Source organism: Arachis hypogaea, chromosome 14, assembly GCF_003086295.3.
Source record: "Arachis hypogaea cultivar Tifrunner chromosome 14, arahy.Tifrunner.gnm2.J5K5, whole genome shotgun sequence".
Lineage (NCBI taxonomy): Eukaryota > Viridiplantae > Streptophyta > Magnoliopsida > Fabales > Fabaceae > Arachis > Arachis hypogaea.
The window spans coordinates 86,632,429-86,653,232 of record NC_092049.1 but is presented as its reverse complement, the minus strand read 5'-3'; the positions used below and the strand labels follow the sequence as shown (position 1 = coordinate 86,653,232).

The 20,804-nt window shown below is 39.6% G+C and overlaps 3 non-coding genes across 3 annotated transcripts; all 3 read right to left on the bottom strand.

Annotated features, from left to right (window-relative positions):
• Positions 1-3,167: 3,167 nt before the first annotated feature.
• On the bottom strand, positions 3,168-3,273 carry LOC112746643 (small nucleolar RNA R71). The gene has a single exon (XR_003174514.1). It is a non-coding gene; the product is annotated as a small nucleolar RNA R71 (small nucleolar RNA).
• A 9,575-nt stretch (positions 3,274-12,848) lies between these two features.
• LOC112746436 (small nucleolar RNA R71) lies at positions 12,849-12,955 on the bottom strand. The gene has a single exon (XR_003174321.1). It is a non-coding gene; the product is annotated as a small nucleolar RNA R71 (small nucleolar RNA).
• A 4,582-nt stretch (positions 12,956-17,537) lies between these two features.
• LOC112745897 (small nucleolar RNA R71) lies at positions 17,538-17,645 on the bottom strand. Its single transcript, XR_003173803.1, has one exon. It is a non-coding gene; the product is annotated as a small nucleolar RNA R71 (small nucleolar RNA).
• Between the last annotated feature and the right edge of the window lie 3,159 nt (positions 17,646-20,804).

Genomic DNA, 20,804 nt, shown 5'->3' with positions numbered 1-20,804 from the left:
GGGTAGTTTCATGCATTTTCTTAGTTAATAAGCAAGTTTTGGGTAGATAATCACTTACATCTTGATTCAAGCAAACATTGTGAATTTCATGTGATTTTATGAGAATTATGCATGAATTGAATGACAAATTGGATAATGCATGTCTCATAACTTGAATTAGAGCTTTGATGCACTTTATTTGCTTGATTTCAGGACAAAGGAAGCAAGGAAGAGCCACATTAGCAGCCACATTAATCCAATTAATGTGACTACTAACGTGGAATGGGAAAACGCTTGCGACGTTAATGAGAAAAGTGATTGCCAATAACGCCTTTGAAACCATCATAGCCCACATTAATTGCCACGTTAACTACATTAACGTGGTAGTTAACGTGGAGAGAAAGGGAGCTCCAGCGTTAGTGGTAAAAGTGAATACCACTAACGCTCCAAATTGGCAATTAGCCACGTTAAGAGTCACGTTAACTCAGTTAACGTGAACTCTAACGTGGAAAGGAAGACAAAGCCAATGTTAGTGACATTCACCTTTGTCACTAACGTCGGACTAAGCCCAATTGGCCACGTTAAGAGTTACGTTAACTACATTAACGTGAACTCTAACGTGGGAGGAGCAAGGAATCGCCAACGTTAGTGACACTAACCTTTGTCACTAACGTTGTACCAAGCCACTATGAGCCACGTTAGTTGCCATGTTAATTGCATTAACGTGGAAGCTAACGTGGAGGAAAGAAATGATGAGCCAACGTTAGTGACACTCACCTTTGTCACTAACGTTGAAGATGGCAATCACCACCACGTTAAGACAATTAACGTGAGGCACTAACGTGAGAAGGGGCGTTTGGAGCGTTAGTGACAAAGGTAAGTGTCACTAACGCTCTCGAGGCTAAGGCATGCCCACGTTAAGAGCCACGTTAGTTATACTAACGTGGACTCTAACGTGAGAAAAATGGGGCTAAGAGCAACGTTATTGGCAAAGGTGAACGCCAATGATGCTTGCGACGGACCAAGAGGCAACGTTAGTGGTCACGTTAGTGCCACTAACGTTGAAGTTAACGTGAACCATCTTGGGCTAGGAACGTTAGTGAAAAAGATGATTGTCACTAACGTTCTCGAACCCACATTTTCACTTAACGTTAACGCCACTAACGTCCAAGCTAAAGTCTATGCCTACTTCACACTTTCTCTACAAGTAAACCTGAGCCCACTGAAGAATCCAAACAGCTTCAACTCAAGATCCAAAGGCCCATATTCAAAGACTTGAAGAGCCAACTAGAAAATCAGAAGAGTAGTATATATAGGAGTAGTTTTGAACTAGAGAAGAACTTTTGGAAGCTTTTGGGCATTGAGAACCACTCTCTATATAATTTTACTTTCTCTGCAACTTCTAGTTTTTACTTTCAGAATGTATTTTCCATCTTTGCTTTCCATTCCCAGAGCTATGAAAAACTAAACCCCTTTCATTGGGTTAGGGAGCTCAGTTGTAATTTGATGGATCAATAATAGTTTTCATTATTCTTCCTCTTTCTTTTCTCTTGATTTTATTAGAAAGCTTTCAATCTTCATCCAATTGGGTAGTTATCTTGGAAAAGAAGCTATTCATACTTGGATCTCTTCGGAACCTTGGAAGAGGAATGAAGAGATCATGCTAGAAATGCTTTCTCATGTTGGACCAAATTGGATTTGGACGGATATGGTGACATATAATTCTCCTAATACTTTGATTTGGAAGTACATGTGGTATAATCAGTGACCATAATTCATCTCTTCTCATGAGCAATTAGACCAAGGAATTGGCTATTGTTCAAGATTTGAGAGATTGAATTACCAAGGAATTGGAATTCAATCACTTAAGATTGCCAAGGAGATCAATGAATGCATTGATTGAGGAAGAGATGAAAATGAACTTGATCCGGAGAATGCAACATCTCCTGAGCCCAATGAATTCCCCATTTATGATCTTACCCATTCTCTTTACTTTCTGCCATTTACTTTTATGTTCGTCTTTCCCATTTCCCATTTAAGATTCTGCAATTTATTTTCTACCATTTATATTCAGTTCTTTATTTCCAGCATTTACAATTTCTGCTATTTACTTTCCCGCTATTTAATTTTCTGTAACTCTCAAATCAACTTCTACTTAGCTCAACTAGAACATTCCTCCGATTAAAGTTGCTTGACAAATCAATCCCTGTGGGATTCGACCTCACTCTATTGTGAGTTTTTACTTGACGACAATTCGGTATACTTGCCGAGGGAAAATTGTTGAGAGACAAGTTTCCGTGCATCAAGTTTATGGCGCCGTTGCCGGGGATTGATTTTGTATCAACAATGATTAAATTGGTTGATTACCTAGATTGAGCATTTTTCTTTTGTTTGATTTAATTTCATTTGAGTGATTTACTTTTAGTTGTAGTTATTTTCTTTTCTTTACCCATTACCTGTTTGTAGTGTTCTTTTATTTGTTATAATTCAGTTTACTAACCCACTAACTGTTTGATATATTGTAACACTCACACTAATAGCATTTCTGATAAGAATACTTCCTGCATTTATCTCTTTCTTGCTTGTGCCTTGTTGGCTGTATGACAGGTAGAAGAAGCGGGGCTTCAACTTCCTTTTATTCTGAACCTGAGAGAACCTTACTTAGACTAAGGAGGGAAGCAAGAGGAAAGAGAGTCGTTAGTGCTGAGGAAGAGGAGGAGTATTTTGAACCAGACATGGATGAGAATATGGAGAACCATCATGAAGAAGAGGCTCACAACCATGGCAGAGAAGGTCCAGTGCATCATGCGGGACAAGAGAGAAGGGTTCTGGGATCTTACATAAACCCAAACCCAGGAAACTGTTGAAGTAGCATCTAAAAGCCAACCATACGTGCCAATAACTTTGAACTAAAGCCACAGCTCATCACCCTCGTTCAGAACAACTGTTCATTCGGAGGAAGTGTCCAAGAAGACCCCAATCAACATCTCACCACATTCTTGAGTATATATGATACTATGAAGTCTAATGGTGTTCATCCTGACACCTACAGACTGCTTCTGTTTCCCTTCTCACTCAAGGACAAAGCATCTAAATGGCTGGAATCCTTTCCGAAGGAGAGTTTAACAACCTGGAAAGATGTGGTGAACAAATTCTTGGCGAGATTCTATCCTCCTCAAAGGATCAACAGGTTGAGAGATGAGGTACAATCCTTCAGGCAACAAGATGGTGAAACTCTCTATGAAGCATGGGAGAGGTTCAAAGACTTAACAAGAAGGTGCCCACCAGATATTTCAATGAATGGGTGCAGTTACACATTTTCTATGAAGGTATTTCTTATGAATCAAAGAAGGCAGTAGACCACTTATCCGAGGGATCTCTGAACAAGAAGAAGACCATTGAAGAAGCCATAGATGTCACTGAGACTGTAGCTGAGAATGATTACTTCTATGCTTCTGAAAGAGGCAATACTAGAGGAGTGATAGAGCTGAACAATGTGGATACATTGCTGGCTCAAAACAAGATGATCACCAAGCAGCTGGCTGACCTTACCAAGAAGATGGAAAGGAATCAAGTAGCAGCAATCACTACCTTATCAGCAGCTCAAGAAGGAGTGAATACAGAGGCAGAGGGTGATCAGGAATAAGCCAACTACATTGAAAATTCATCTAGGCAAAACCATGATCCGTACTCCAAAACTTACAATCCTGGTTGGAGGAACCACCCAAACTTTGGGTGGGGAAATCAACAAGATCAAGGCCAAGATCAGAGACGCCACAACCCCAACAACAATGCAGCTCACCAATATTTCACACAGAGATCATATCAGCACCCACCTAACAACACCTCTCAACATCCATATCAAAACCAAAATGGCCACTCTCACCCCTCCAACTCCAACTCACCATCATTCGAAGATAGACTCTCAAGGATTGAGACCCTACTTGAACAAATATGCAAAGAAGTCCAGGATAGTAAAATGTTCCGAGAGGAAGTGCGGTCCAATATGCAGAATCAGGATGCTGCCATAAAAAAACTTGAGACACAAATTGGCTACCTATTCAAGCAAATTCCCGGCCATGACCTTTGTAGCAACATTGAGCCAAGTCCAAGGGAGGAGTGTCAAGCTAAGGAGATCTCCAAGCAACCACAAGAGAAGGACTCAATTGGAAGGAAGGAGACAAGATGAAGTTCAAGTCCCCACCTCCAATTCACATCAAAAGGGAGAAGAGCTGAAGCCATATGTTCTGAAGGTCCCATATCCTCAACAATTGAGGAAGAAGGGGGATCACAGCCAATTCTCAAGATTTCTAGAAATCTTCAAGAAACTACAGATTAACATACCCTTTGCTGAAGCAATAGTGCAAATGCCACTCTATGCCAAGTTCTTGAAGGAATTGATGACCAAAAAGAGAAGCTGGAAGAACAACGAAACTGTGATACTAACAGAAGAATGTAGTGCCATCATTTAGCATAAACTACCCCAGAAATTGAAAGATCCTGGGAGCTTTCAGATTCCTTGTATTATAGGAGAAATCACAGTGGAAAAGGCTCTATGTGATTTAGGAGCCAGCATAAATCTGATGTCTGTAGCTATGATGAGAAAAATGAAGATTGAGGAGGTCAAACCAACAAAAATGGCCTTACAACTCGCAGACCGATCATTCAAGTTTCCTCACGGCATAGTAGAAGACTTGCTAGTGAAAGTAGGAGACTTTATCTTTCCAGCAGATTTTGTAGTGTTGGATATCAAGGAAGGAGCCAAGGCTTCAATCATCTTGGGAAGACCATTCTTAGCCACTGCTGGAGCTATCATCGATGTCCAAAAGGGTGAGCTTACCCTTAGACTACACAATGAAACAATGATGATCAATGTGTTCAAGGCCATGAACTACCCACAAGAACCACTAGGAGAATGTATGAGGTTAGACTCACTGGAAGATGTAGTACAAAAGACTTTTGAAGAAGAAGAACTTGAGGGGTTAACAGAAGAAGAGGAAGCAGCATCAAACGAAGAGGCTGCAACAGCTGAGGTTCATATTCAGGGTACACTAGAGGAGAAAAATGAAAAGAAAGAGGCACCCAAACTTGAACTAAAGGCACTGCCGCCCACTCTCAAGTATGCATATCTAGGGGTAAATGGAAGTTATCCAGTGATCATAAACTCATCCCTCAGCCAAGAACAAGAGGAGGAGCTCCTCCAAGTATTACAAAGGCACAAGGATGCCATTGGATGGACCCTTGCTGACTTGAAGGGAATCAGTTCGGCCATATGTGTGCATAAGATACTATTAGAAGATGATGCCAAACCATCCATTCAACCCCAAAGACGGCTAAATCCAGTCATGAAGGAAGTGGTACAGAAAGAAGTCATGAAGTTATGGCAAGGAGGGATGATCTATCCGATCTTAGACAGCCCATGGGTCAGCCCCGTGCAAGTTGTCCCAAAAAAGGGAGGAATCACTGTAGTTCCCAATGAGAAGAACGAACTAATCCCTACAAGGACCGTCACAGGATGGCGAATGTGCATAGACTACAGAAAACTCAATGAAGCTAGAAGAAAAGATCATTTCCCCCTCCCTTTCATGGATCAGATGCTGGAAAGACTTGCAGGACACGCATATTACTGTTTTCTCGATGGTTACTTAGGATATAACCAAATAGTGGTTGATCCGAGAGACCAAGAGAAAACCTCATTCACTTGCCCATATGGGGTGTTTGCCTACAGGCGCATGCCATTTGGGCTATGTAATGCACCTGCAACCTTCCAACGCTGCATGCTCTCCATTTTTTCAGATATGATAGAGAAATTCATCGAATTCTTTATGGATGATTTTTCAGTATTCGGAGATTCCTTTCCTAATTGCCTAAATCACCTGGCCCTGGTATTAAAAAGATGTCAAGAGACTAATTTGGTCCTGAACTGGGAGAAATGTCACTTATGGTGACAGGAGGAATAGTTCTTGGCCATAAGGTTTCTAACCAAGACATTGAGGTAGACAGAGCTAAGGTGTAACTCATTGAAAAACTACCACCACCAAGTGATGTCAAGGCAATTAGGAGCTTTTTAGGATATGTTGGCTTTTACAGAAGGTTTATTAAAGATTTTTCAAAAATAGCCAAGCCCTTAAGCAATCTCCTTGTATCTGATACACCATTTATCTTTGATGAAAAGTGCATGCTAGCATTCGAAAACTTGAAAAAGAGGCTGTCCTCTGCCCCTATCATTTTCCCACCTGATTGGAACTTACCATTTGAACTGATGTGCGATGCATCTGATTTCGCAGTGAGGGCAGTGTTAGGACAAAGGAAAGATAACTTGGTCCATGTGATATACTATGCCAGCAAAGTCCTCAATGATACTCAAAGAAACTATACTACTACTGAAAAGGAGTTGCTGGCAATAGTTTTTGCATTTGACAAGTTTAGATCATACCTCATTGGTGCCAAAGTGATTGTGTTCAGAGATCACACAGCACTTAAATATTTGTTTGCCAAGCAAGAATCAAAACCAAGACTAATAAGATGGATCTTGTTGTTGCGGGAATTTAATATTGAAATTAGAGATAAGAAAGGAGTGGAGAACAAGGTAGCAGATTACCTATCTAGAATTCCTCATGATAAAGGAGGAACACATGATACAAGTGTAAATGAGTTCTTCCCAGATGAGTAGTTGATGACGGTTCACAGAGCACCCTGGTTTGTAGATATTGCCAATTTCAAGGCAACTGGGGCTTTACCCCCAGAAATCAACAAACATCAAAAAAGAAAGCTCATCAATGACGTAAAGTATTTTTTTTGGGATGAACCATATCTCTTCAAGAAGTGTTCAGATGGAATCCTGAGAAGATGTGTTTCGGAAGAAGAGGGACGAGAGGTCTTGTGGAATTGCCATGGCTCGTGCTATGGAGGACATTTTGGAGGGGACAGGACTGCAGCCAAGGTGTTACAAAGCGGATTCTTTTGGCCCAGTCTTTACAAGGATGCCAAAGTACTAGTAAAGAACTGTAATGAATACCAAAGAGCTGGAAACTTACCCAAAAGAAATGAGATGCCACAGAATTTCATCTTAGAGCTGGAACTGTTTGATGTGTGGGGAATCGATTTCATGGGACCATTCCTAACCTCATATTCAAACAAGTACATCTTGGTAGCAGTGGATTACGTTTCCAAGTGGGTAGAGGCTATTGCAACCCCAACAAATGATAACAAGGTGGTCATGAACTTCCTCAGAAAGAATATCTTTAGCCGGTTCGGAGTCCCACGAGCGCTCATCAGTGATGGAGGGAGCCATTTTTGTAACAGACCACTAGAAGCTCTTCTCCTACGATACGGGGTAAAGCACAAGGTTGCCACACCTTATCACCCCCAAACAAGTGGGAGAACCGAGATATCTAACAGAGAGTTAAAAAGGATTCTGGAAAAGACTGTAGGAGCATCAAGAAATGACTGATCGAAGAAGCTGGATAATGCTCTTTGGGCATACAAAACGGCATTCAGGACACCAATCGGGATGTCCCCATATCAACTGGTGTATGGAAAGGCCTGTCATTTACGATTGGAGCTGGAACACAAAGCCCTCTGGGCTCTCAAGCTACTAAATTTTGATAGCGTTGCTGCTGGTGAAAAAAGGGTCTTGCAGCTGCAGAAAATGGAGGAGTTCAGATCTCAAGCCTATGAAAATGCCAAGATTTATAAAAAAAAGGCAAAGAGAAGACACAACCTCAATCTGACACCCAGGAGCTTCGAAAAAGGACAGCAAGTGCTCCTCTACATCTCCAAATTAAGACTTTTCCCTGGGAAACTCAAATCAAGGTGGTCAGGACCCTTTCTTGTCACAAAGGTCTCGCCGTATGGACACATAGAAATCATGGAGGAAATTTCAAGGAGGACGTTCACTGTGAACGGACAAAGGCTCAAGCATTACATGGGCAACATGGGGGAAAGCCCCAAAGTGAAATATCATCTCAACTGATGGAGAAATCTTCGAGCTAGCGACGCTAAAAGAGCGCTTCGTTGGGAGGCAACCCAACCTAAGGTAGTTTCCTTTTCATGATCATTTCAATAAAAGTTACAAGTAGTTTACCCTGTATTGCGAGGAGCTAAGTTTGGTGTTGCACACGAAAACAATCCAAGAGTGAATGTGTAATTCTAAGTTTGGTGTTCCACCAAAGATTTCAGTTAGAATCACACTACACCTCTTCAAGAGAAAATTTCTAGCCCCAACCAATCAAGGAAACCACTTGACAAGAGTTTAGTTTCTAGTTCATAGTCATTTTAGTAATAAAAGCACATAAGATCCTCTGCATGTATTCAATCTGTTACATTAGGCAAGGAACTAAGTTTGGTGTTCACACACCAAATTAGGTTTAGAAACTCACAAGCATACATGCATGCTAACTAATTCTCAAGTGCTTTGGGAACAAGCAATTTCCAATAACTTTGCAGGAATTCAATCAACTCTTCGGGAAGAACGGTGCACCATCATCCAAGGAGGCGAAGAAGGATGCAAAAGCTGTGGACGATGACAACAAAGGGATGGCTAGAAGTCACCACCAAAAGGTTGTATTGTTACTTGATTCCATATTCTTGGAAATGCTCAAATTGGAAGTCTGAATGTATCCCTGATTATTAGCTACTCTTTAGTTTACATCACTAGATTTAATGTTTGCTTTTCCCCGCCTTTGTCATATGTGTGCTGTGCCAAGCTATCTGCTGCAATTTCACCTTGCTTACTTGTATGCTTGTCCTTTAAGTCAAATAAAAAGAGATGTTATGAAAGACCAGAGTGATGTTCAAATTGTGGAGTAAGTTCTTAAGCTTGTGGTGTAGTAATTACTTAGCTAAGTTGGTTCACCAACAAGGTAAGAAGGCAACTATCTGTCCTGAATCATATGCTTGAAACACACCCCATGAGACTAGCTAAATAACAAGATCCTAATAAGAAAAGGGGAAAGAAAAAATGAAAGTTGAGAAATAAAGAAAAAGAGTAAGAAATAAGGCTAGGCACCAAGGGTTGAATCTTAAGGCATGTGTCTAAGGTGCTCCTGTGCAAAGGATATACTTGGATGAATAAGCTCTCAGGGATTCCTTATCACTTGGTAACTTGGGTTAACTAACCTGGGATTATCAGCTGAAAGTCCACTATCAAGATTAACCCTTGCTACAGAGCACTTAGTAACCCAAAGAGGTGCTGGACACCAAGGTCTCAAGAATAAAAATACCAAACCATGTGCTTGTGGTGTGAATGTATGGGGGAAAGAGACTTGAGGGAGTAAGTCCTTAGGGGTGTCTTAACACCTAGCACCTTGAACCAACTGGTTCAGGAGTGCTGGCTGAAAGCTTATATTAAAGAGTCGCCCCCTTACAGAGCACCTAGTCTAAAGAACACAATCAAACCCTGAAAAGACAAAGGGATCAATGAATAAAAGTCTCATAGGGTGCAATCAAGTGAGTATTCCAGGGCATGGTAAAGGTCTGAAAGCCAATGAAGGAATGAACCTAAGTTGCTATGCATGAAACCCCATAAAACCAAGGACATGACTTCCACAATAATGACTCATTTCTCTTGTCATTTCATTCATCATTCTCATGTTTCAGTACTTGCTTAGGGACAAGCAAGCTTTAAGTTTGGTGTTGTGATGCCAGGGCATTTTGGCCAGTTTCACTGACCTTTTCTTTACTGTTTTAGGGTAGTTTCATGCATTTTCTTAGTTAATAAGCAAGTTTTGGGTAGATAATCACTTACATCTTGATTCAAGCAAATATTGTGAATTTCATGTGATTTTATGAGAATTATGCATGAATTGAATGACAAATTGGATAATGCATGTCTTATAACTTGGATTAGAGCTTTGATGCACTTTATTTGCTTGATTTCAGGACAAAGGAAGCAAGGAAGAGCCACATTAGCAGCCACGTTAATCCAATTAATGTGACTACTAATGTGGAATGGGAAAATGCTTGCGACATTAATGAGAAAAGTGATTGCCAATAACGACTTCGAAACCATCATAGCCCACGTTAATTGCCACGTTAACTACATTAACGTGGTAGTTAACGTGGAGAGAAAGGGAGCTCCGGCGTTAGTGGTAAGAGTGAATACCACTAACGCTCCAAATTGGCAATTAGCCACGTTAAGAGTCACGTTAACTCAGTTAACGTGAACTCTAACGTGGAAAGGAAGACAAAGCCAACGTTAGTGACACTCACCTTTATCACTAACGTTGGACTAAGCCCAATTGGCCAAGTTAAGAGTCACGTTAACTACATTAACGTGAACTCTAACGTGGGAGGAGCAAGGAATCGCCAATGTTAGTGACACTCACCTTTGTCACTAACGTTGGACCAAGCCACTATGAGCCACGTTAGTTGCCACGTTAATTGCATTAACGTGGAAGCTAACGTGGAGGAAAGAAATGATGAGCCAACGTTAGTGACACTCACCTTTGTCACTAACGTTGGAGATGGCAATCACCACCACGTTAGTGGCCACGTTAAGACAATTAACGTGAGGCACTAACGTGAGAAGGGGCGTTTGGAGCGTTAGTGACAAAGGTAAGTGTCACTAATGCTCTCGAGGCTAAGGCATGCCCACGTTAAGAGCCACGTTAGTTATACTAACGTGGACTCTAACGTGAGAAAAGGGGGGCTAAGAGCAACGTTATTGGCAAAGGTGAACACCAATAACGCTTGCGATGGACCAAGAGGCAACGTTAGTGGTCACGTTAGTGCCACTAACGTTGAAGTTAACGTGAACCATCTTGGGCTAGGAACGTTAGTGAAAAAAGTGATTGTCACTAACGTTCTCGAACCCACATTTTCACTTAACGTTAAAGCCACTAACGTCCTAGCTAAAGTCTATGCCTACTTCACACTTTCTCTACAAGTAAAGTTGAGCCCACTGAAGATTCCAAACTGCTTCAACTCAAGATCCAAAGGCCCATATCCAAAGACTTGAAGAGCCAACTAGAAAATCAGAAGAGTAGTATATATAGGAGTAGTTTTGAACTAGAGAAGAACTTTTGGAAGCTTTTGGGCATTGAGAACCACTCTCTGTATAATTTTACTTTCTCTGCAACTCTAGTTTTTACTTTCAGAATGTATTTTCCATCTTTGCTTTCCATTCCCAGAGCTATGAACAACTAAACCCCTTTCATTGGGTTAGGGAGCTCAGTTGTAATTTGATGGATCAATAATAGTTTTCATTATTCTTCCTCTTTCTTTTCTCTTGATTTTATTGGAAAGCTTTCAATCTTCATCCAATTGGGTAGTTATCTTGGAAAAGAAGCTATTCATACTTGGATCTCTTCGGAACCTTGGAAGAGGAATGAAGAGATCATGCTAGAAATGCTTTCTCATGTTGGACCAAATTGGATTTGGACGGATATGGTGACATATAATTCTCCTAATACTTTGATTTGGAAGTACATGTGGTATAATCAGTGACCATAATTCATCTCTTCTCATGAGCAATTAGACCAAGGAATTGGCTATTGTTCAAGATTTGAGAGATTGAATTACCAAGGAATTGGAATTCAATCACTTAATTTTGCCAAGGAGATCAATGAATGCATTGATTGAGGAAGAGATGAAAATGAACTTGATCCGGAGAATGCAACATCTCCTGAGCCCAATGAATTCCCCATTTATGATCTTACCCATTCTCTTTACTTTCTGCCATTTACTTTTATGTTCGTCTTTCCCATTTCCCATTTAAGATTCTGCAATTTATTTTCTACCATTTATATTCAGTTATTTATTTCCAGCATTTACAATTTCTGCTATTTACTTTCCCGCTATTTAATTTTCTGTAACTCTCAAATCAACTTCTACTTAGCTCAACTAGAACATTCCTCCGATTAAAGTTGCTTGACCAATCAGTCCCTGTGGGATTCGACCTCACTCTATTGTGAGTTTTTACTTGACGACAATTCGGTATACTTGCCGAGGGAAAATTGTTGAGAGACAAGTTTCCGTGCATCAAGTTTATGGCGCCGTTGCCGGGGATTGATTTTGTATCAACAATGATTAAATTGGTTGATTACCTAGATTGAGCATTTTTCTTTTGTTTGATTTAATTTCATTTGAGTGATTTACTTTTAGTTGTAGTTATTTTCTTTTCTTTACCCATTACCTGTTTGTAGTGTTCTCTTATTTGTTACAATTCAGTTCACTAACCCACTAAATGTTTTGGTATATTGCATCACTCACACTAACAGCATTTCTGATAAGAATACTTCCTGCATTTATCTCTTTCTTTCTTGTGCCTTGTTGGTTGTATGACAGGTAGAAGAAGCGAGGCTTCAACTTCCTTTTATTCTGAACCTGAGAGAACCTTCCTTAGACTAAGGAGGGAAGCAAGAGGAAAGAGAGTCATTAGTGCTGAGGAAGAGGAGGAGTATTTTGAACCAGACATGGATGAGAATATGGAGAAGCATCATGAAGAAAAGGCTCACAACCATGGCAGAGAAGGTCCAGTGCATCATGCGGGACAAGAGAGAAGGGTTCTGGGATCTTACATAAACCCAAACCCAGGAAACTGTGGAAGTAGCATCCAAAAGCCAACCATATGTGTCAATAACTTTGAACTAAAGCCATAGCTCATCACCCTCGTTCAGAACAACTGTTCATTCGGAGGAAGTTTCCACGAAGACCCCAATCAATATCTCACCACATTCTTGAGGATATGTGATACTGTGAAGTCTAATGGTGTTCATCCTGACACCTACAGACTGCTTCTGTTTCCCTTCTCACTCAAGGCCAAAGCATCTAAATGGCTGGAATCCTTCCCGAAGGAGAGTTTAACAACCTGGGAAGATGTGGTGAACAAATTCTTGGCGAGATTCTATCCTCCTCAAAGGATCAACAGGTTGAGAGCTGAGGTACAAACCTTCAGGCAACAAGATGGTGAAACTTTCTATGAAGCATGGGAGAGGTTCAAAGACTTAACAAGAAGGTGCCCGCCTGATATTTTAATGAATGGGTGCAGTTACACATTTTCTATGAAGGTATTTCTTATGAGTCAAAGAAGGCAGTAGACCACTCATCCGAGGGATCTCTGAACAAAAAGAAGACCATTGAAGAAGCCATAGATGTCATTGAGACTGTAGCTGAGAATGATTACTTCTATGCTTCTGAATGAGGCAATACTAGAGGAGTGATAGAGCTGAACAACGTGGATACATTGCTGGCTCAAAACAAGATGATCACCAAGCAACTGGCTGACCTTACCAAGAAGATGGAAAGGAATCAAGTAGCAGCAATCACTACCTCATCAGCAGCTCAAGAAGGAGTGAATACAGAGGCAGAGGGTGATCAGGAATAAGCCAACTACATTGGAAATTCATCTAGGCAAAACCATGATCCATACTCCAAAACTTACAATCCTGGTTGGAGGAACCACCCAAACTTTGGGTGGGGAAATTGATGAGCAGATAATTTATACGTTTTTTGGCATTGTTTTTAGTATGTTTTTAATAGGATCTAGTTACTTTTAGGGATGTTTTTATTAGTTTTTATGTTAAATACACATTTCTGGACTTTACTATGAGTTTGTGTGTTTTTCTTTGATTTCAGGTATTTTCTGGCAGAAATTGAGGGACTTGAGCAAAAATCAGATTCAGAGGTTGAAGAAGGACTACTGATACTGTTGGATTCTGACCTCCCTGCACTCAAAGTGGATTTTCCGGAGCTACAGAACTCAAAATGGCGCGCTTCCATTTGCATTGGAAAGTAGACATCCAGGGCTTTCGAGAAATATATAATAGTCCATACTTTGGCTGAGTTTAGAGGATGCAAAAGGGCATTGAACGCCAGTTCTACGGTGTAGTCTAGAGTTAAACGCCAGAAACACGTCACGAACCAGAGTTGAACGCCAAAAACACGTTACAACTTGGCGTTCAACTCCAGAAGAAGTCTCTGCATGTGTAAACATCAAGCTCAGCCCAAGCACACACCAAGTGGGCCCCAGAAGTGGATTTATGCATCAATTACTTACTTCTGTAAACCCTAGTAACTAGTTAAGTATAAATAGAACTTTTTACTAGTCTTTTAGACATCTTATGATTTTTAGTTCATCTTTGAATCATATTGATCACGTTTGGGGACTGGCCTCTCGGCTATGCCTGAACCTTCATCACTTATGTATTTTCAACGGTAGAGTTTCTACACTCCATAGATTAAGGTGTGGAGCTCTGCTGTTCCTCATGAATTAATGCAAAGTACTACTGTTTTTTATTCAATTCAACTTATTCCGCTTCTAAGATATTCATTCGTACTCCAACATGAATGTGATGAACGTGACAATCATCATCATTCCCCCACGAACGCGTGCCTGACAACCACTTCCGTTCCACCTTAGATTGAATGAATATCTCTTGGATCTCTTAATCAGAATCTTCGTGGTATAAGCTAGACTGATGGCGGCATTCATGAGAATCCGGAAATTCTAAACCTTATCTGTGGTATTCCAAGTAGGATTCAGGGATTGAATGACTGTGATGAACTTCAAACTTGTGAGTGCTGGGCGTAGTGACAGACGCAAAAGGAGGGTGAATCCTATTCCAGTATGATCGAGAACCTCAGATGATTAGCCGTGCTGTGACAGAGCATTTGGACCTTTTTCACAAGAGGATGGGATGTAACCATTGACAACGGTGATGCCCTTACAGAAAGCTTGCCATGGAAAGGAGTAAGACTGATTGGATGAAGACAGCGGGAAAGCAGAGATTCAAGGGAACGAAAGCATCTCTATACGCCTATCTGAAATTCTCACCAATGAATTACATAAGTATTTCTATCTTTATTTTCTGTTTATTTATTATTATTATTCGAAAACTCCATAACCATTTGATATCCGCCTGACTGAGATTAACAAGATGACCATAGCTTGCTTCATACCAACAATCTCCGTGGGATCGACCCTTACTCACGTAAGGTTTTATTACTTGGACGACCCAGTGCACTTGCTGGTTATTTGTGCGAAGTTGTGAAGTTATGTTTGGACCATGGTATTGTGCACCAGTTATTGGCGCCATTGCCAGGGAGAGAATGAACAACAAATTTTACAACCTCAGAGTAACAATTTCGCATACCAAGTTTTTGGCGCCGTTGCCGGGGATTGTTCGAGTTTGGACAACTGACAGTTCATCGTGTTGCTTAGATTGGGTAATTTTCTTCTTATTTTATTTTCAAAAAGTTTTCAAAAAAAAATAATTAAAAATATTTTCAAAAAATAAAATATATTTTTATTCAGAATTTTTAAGAATGAATTCTAGTGTTTCATGAAGCATGTTGAAGCCTGGTTGGCTGTAAAGACATGTCTAAATTCTTTTGGACTGGGGCTTCCAACCCAACATTATTAAGAGCAAGCTAGTTGTTGCTAATCCATCAGCTGCTGTATGCTTGATTTGTCACTTAAAGCTTGGCTGGCCATTGGCCATGTCTAGTGTTTTAGACCGGAGATTTCATTGAAAGCTTGGCTGGCTAGTGAGCCATGTCTAATTCCTGGACTGAAGCTTTAGACTAAGAATGCAAGATTCCTGGAATTCATATTAAAAATTTTGGAATCCTTATTTTTCTTTTTCAAATTAATTTTCGAAAAATACCAAAAAAAATTAGAAAATCATAAAAATCAAAAAAATATTTCATGTTTCTTGTTTGAGTCTTGAGTCAATTTTAAGTTTGGTGTCAATTGCATGTTTTAAAGTTTGCATAAAATTTTCGAAAAATTCATCCATTCATAGTGTTCTTCATGATCTTCAAGTTGTTCTTGGTTAGTCTTCTTGTTTGATCTTGATGTTTTCTTGTTTTGTGTCTTTTCTTGTTTTTCATGTGCATTTTTGCATTCATAGTGTCTGAACATGAAAGATTTCTAAGTTTGGTGTCTTGCATGTTTTCTTTACATATAAGATTTTCAACAAATAAGTTCTTGATGTTCATTATGATCTTCAAAGTGTTCTTGGTGTTCATCTTGACATTCATAGCATTCTTGCATGCATTCATTGTTTTGATCCAAAATTTTCATGCATTGCATCTTTTTCATGTTTTTCTCTTTCATCATTAAAAATTCAAAATCAAAAAAATATCTTTCCCTTTTTCACTCATAAATTTCAAAAATTTGAGTTGACTTTTTCAAAACTTTTTAAAACTTAATTGTTTCTTATGAGTCAAATCAAATTTTCAATTTAAAAATCTTATCTTTTTCAAAATCTTTTTTAAAAATCAAATCTTTTTCATTTTTCTTATTTTTCAAAAATTTTAAAAATATTTTTCAAAAATATTTTTCTTAATTTTATATCATATTTTTCGAAAATATCTTCAACAATTAATGTTTTGATTCAAAAATTTCAAGTTTGTTACTTAATTGTTAAGAAAGATTCAAACTTTAAGTTCTAGAATCATATCTTGTGATTTCTTGTGAGTCAAGTCATTAATTATGATTTTAAAAATCAAATCTTTTTCAAAACTAATTCTAATCATATCTTCCTATCATATCTTTTTTTTAAAAAAAATCTTATCTTTTTCAAAAATTTGATTTTTAAATATCTTTTCTAATTTCTTATCTTCTTATCTTTTCAAAATTGATTTTCAAATATTTTTCAACTAACTAATTAACTTTTTTGTTTGTTTGTTATCTTTTTCAAAACTACCTAACTAACTCTCACTCTCTAATTTTAATTAACTAATTATCTCTTCCATCTTTTTCAAAAATTCTTTTTAATTAACTAATTATTTTAATTTTTAATTTTTAATTTGATTTCATTCCTAATTTTCGAAAATCACTAACCCCTTTTCAAAATTTTATTTTCGAAAATCCTCCTTCTCTCTCATCTCCTTCTATTTATTTATTCATCTACTAACACTTCATCTCACCCAAATTCGAACCCCCTCTGCCATCTGTGTTCGAATTTTCTCTTCTTCCCTTCTTTACATTACATTCTTTTCTTCTTCTACTCACACAGGGGAACCTCTATACCTGGGTAAAAAGGATCCCTATTATTATTATTTTTCTGTTCCTTCTTTTTCATATGAGCAAGAGCAAGGACAAGAACATTCTTGTTGAAGCAGACCCTGAACCTGAAAGGACTCTGAAGAGGAAACTAAGAGAAGCTAAAGTACAACAATCCAGAGATAACCTTACAGAAATTTTCAAACAGGAAGAGGAGATGGCAGCCGAAAATAATAATAATGCAATGCTTGGTGACTTTACTGCACCTAATTCCAATTTACATGGAAGAAGTATCTCCATCCCTACCATTGGAGCAAACAATTTTGAGCTGAAACCTCAATTGGTTTCTCTGATGCAACAAAACTGCAAGTTTTATGGACTTCCATCTAAAGATCCTTTTCAGTTCTTAACTGAATTCTTGCAGATCTGTGATACTATTAAGACTAATGGAGTAGATCCTGAAGTCTACAAGCTCATGCTTTTCCCGTTTTCTATAAGAGACAGAGCTAGAGTGTGGTTGGACTCTCAACCCAAAGATAGCCTGAACTCTTGGGTTAAGCTGGTCACGGCTTTCTTATCCAAGTTCTTTCCTCCTCAAAAGCTGAATAAGCTTAGAGTGGATGTTCAAACCTTCAGACAGAAGGAAGGTGAATCCCTCTATGAAGCTTGGAAGAGATACAAGTAACTGACCAAAAAGTGTCCTTCTGACATGCTTTTAGAATGGACCATCCTGGATATATTCTATGATGGTCTGTCTGAATTAGCTAAGATGTCATTGGATACTTCTGCAGGTGGATCCATTCACCTAAAGAAAATGCCTGCAGAAGCTCAAGAACTCATCGACATGGTTGCTAATAACCAGCTTATGTACACTTTTGAGAGGAATCCTGCGAGTAATGGGACGCCTCAGAAGAAGGGAGTTCTTTAAATTGATACTCTGAATGCCATATTGGCTCAGAATAAAATATTGACTCAGCAAGTCAATATGATTTCTCAGAGTCTGAATGGAATGCAAGCTACATCCAACAGAACTCAAGAGGCATCTTCTGAAGAAGAAGCTTATGATCCTGAAAACCCTGCAATAGCAGAGGTGAATTACATGGGTGAACCATATGGAAACACCTATAACCCCTCATGGGGAAATCACCCAAATTTCTCATGGAAGGATCATCAAAAGCCTCAACAAGGCTTTAATAATGGTGGAAGTAGCAATAGCAAGCCTTTTCCATCATCCACTTAGCAACAGACAGAGAACTCTGAAAAAAATACCTCTAATTTAGCAAACTTAGTCTCTGATCTATCTAAGGCCATTGTGAGTTTCATGAATGAAACAAGGTCCTCCATTAGAAATTTGGAAGCAAAAGTGGGCCAGCTGAGTAAAAGAATCACTAAAACCCCTCCTAGTACTCTCCCAAGCAATACAGAAGAGAATCCAAAAGGAGAGTGCAAGGCCATTGAATTGACCATCATGGCCGAACCCACAAGAGAGGAAGACCTCCTGGGACGTCCAGTGATCAATAAGGAGTTTCCCTCTGAGGAACCAAAGGACTCTGAGGCTCATCTAGAGACCATAGAGATTCCATTAAACCTCCTTACGCCCTTCATGAGCTCTGATGAGTATTCCTCTTCAGAAGAGAATGAGGATGTTACTGAAGAGCAAGTTGCCAAGTTCCTTGGTGCAATCATGAAGCTGAATGCCAATTTATTTGGTAAAGAGACTTGGGGAGATGAACCTCCCCTGTTCACCAATGAACTAAATGCATTGGATCAACTGGGATTGCTTCAGAAGAAACAGGATCCTAGAAAGTTCCTAATACCTTGTACCATAGGCACCATGACCTTTGAGAAGGTTCTATGTGATCTTGGGTCAGGAATAAACCTCATGCTACTCTCTGTAATGGAGAAACTGGGAATCTTTGATGTACAAGCTGCTAAAATCTCATTAGAGATGGCAGACAAATTCACAAAACAGGCTTATGGACAAGTAGAGGACATATTAGTAAAGGTTGAAGGCCTCTACATTCCTGCTGATTTCATAATCCTAGATACTGGGAAGGATGAGGATGAATCCATCATCCTTGGAAGACCCTTCCTAGCCACAGCAAGAGCTATGATTGATGTTAACAGAGGTGAACTAGTCCTTCAATTGAATGAGGACTCCCTTGAGTTTAAAACTCAAGGACATCCTTCTGTAAACATGGAAAAGAGGCACAGTAAGCTTCTCTCAAAACAGAGTCAACCAGAGCCCCCACAGTCAAACTCTAAGTTTGGTGTTGGGAGGCCACAACCAAACTCTAAGTTTGGTGTTGAACTCCCATATCCAAACTCTAAGTTTGGTGTTGGAAATTCTCAACAATGCTCTGAACATCTGTGAGGCTCCTTGAGAGCCCACTGTCAAGCTATTGACACTAAAGAAGTGCTTGTTGGGAGGTAACCCAATTTTTATTTATTTAATTTTAATTTATTTTTATTATTATTTCATGTTTTATTAGGTTCATGATCATGTGGAGTCACAAAATAAATATAAAAATTGAAAACAGAATCAAAAACAGCAGAAGAAAAATCACACCCTGGAGGAGGATCTTACTGGCGTTTAAACGCCAGTAAGGAGCATCTGGTTGGCGTTCAACGCCAGAACAGAGCATGGATCTGGCGTTGAATGCCAGAAACAAGCAGCATCCTGGCGTTCAGACGCCAGAAATGCACACTGAGGAAGAGCTGGCACTGAACGCCAGAAACAAGCATCTGGCTGGCGTTCAACGCCAGAAATATGCTGCATCTGGGTGCTGAACACCCAGACCAAGCATCAATTCGGTGTTTAAATGCCAGAATTGCATGCAAAGGCATTTTACATGCCTAATTGGTGCAGGAATGCAAATCCTTGAAACCTCAGGAACTGTGGACCCCACAGGATCAACTCAGCATCTGTGGACCCCACAGGATCACCACTTCACCACTCACATCCATCCACTCTTCCCCATAAACCTACCTCATAAACTCCACCTACCTTCACAATTCAAAATCAATTTCCCACCCAAACCCACCTTATATGGCCGAAACTAACCCCCTCCCCTCCCTATATAAAGCCCTCCATTCTTCCTCATTTTCACACAACACAACCCTTTCTTCCCCTTCTTGGCCGAATACACCTCACCCTCCTCTCCTCCATATTTTCTTCTTCTTCATCATCTATTCTTTCTTCTTTTGCTCGAGGGCGAGCAATATTCTAAGTTTGGTGTGGTAAAAGTATAAGCTTTTTGTTTTTCCATTACCATTGATGGCACCTAAGACTAGAGAATCCTCTAGAAAAGGGAAAGGAAAGACAAAAGCTTCCACCTCCGAGTCATGGGAGATGGAAAGATTCATCTCGAAAGCTCATCAAGACCACTTCTATGATGTTGTGGCCAAGAAGAAGGTGATCCCCGAGGTCCCTGATAAACCCATATTTGATGAGTTCTTTTGTGTTTAATTAGAGTGATTTATTCAACTCTTCACCTACTTATTCACATTAATTGCATAGTTTTACTTTCCCTTCCTTATTATGTCATATAATGAAAAACATGTTTTCTAAGCTTTAAAAATTAATTATTTTAATTACCTTTATTTCCATTCGATGTCGTGATTAGTGTGTTGAGTAGTTTCAGATTTTCTAAAGGCAGAATGACTTAAAGGATGAAAAAGGAAACATACTAGAATGGAAGGAGGAAGCAAAACGGAGCTTTAAAGAAACTGGTATCCACACGATCGCATGGATGACGCGATCGCGTGCCAAGCACGAATCAGCAGCGACGCGGCCGCATGCCTGACGCGACCGCGCGCCTTAAGCAGAATACATATGACGCGGTCACATGACTGACGCGACCGCGTGGCAAGG